This window comes from Salarias fasciatus, chromosome 20 (genome assembly GCF_902148845.1).
Source record: "Salarias fasciatus chromosome 20, fSalaFa1.1, whole genome shotgun sequence".
NCBI classification, from domain to species: Eukaryota; Metazoa; Chordata; class Actinopteri; order Blenniiformes; family Blenniidae; genus Salarias; species Salarias fasciatus.
In genome coordinates, this window is record NC_043764.1 from 33809886 (window position 1) to 33810146 (window position 261).

Below are 261 nucleotides of genomic sequence, written 5' to 3' on the forward strand. Positions count from 1 at the left end.
TGTGCGTAACGCTTCAGCCACCTAACCAGCCGCGTGCACGCACCTACGACACACACACACACACACACACACACACACACACAGACAAACATGCTCTGCAGTGTTCATCTGGCTGTGAATGTAGAAATGTCTTCCACCTGTGTGTTTGTGAAAAGACAGAATTGTACATAGAGAGCTACGTACCAAGACTATAAACTAGTGTACATACTGTGTAAATTAAGAAGGATGCGAACTGTAACAAACTGCCTTTACAACTCTATT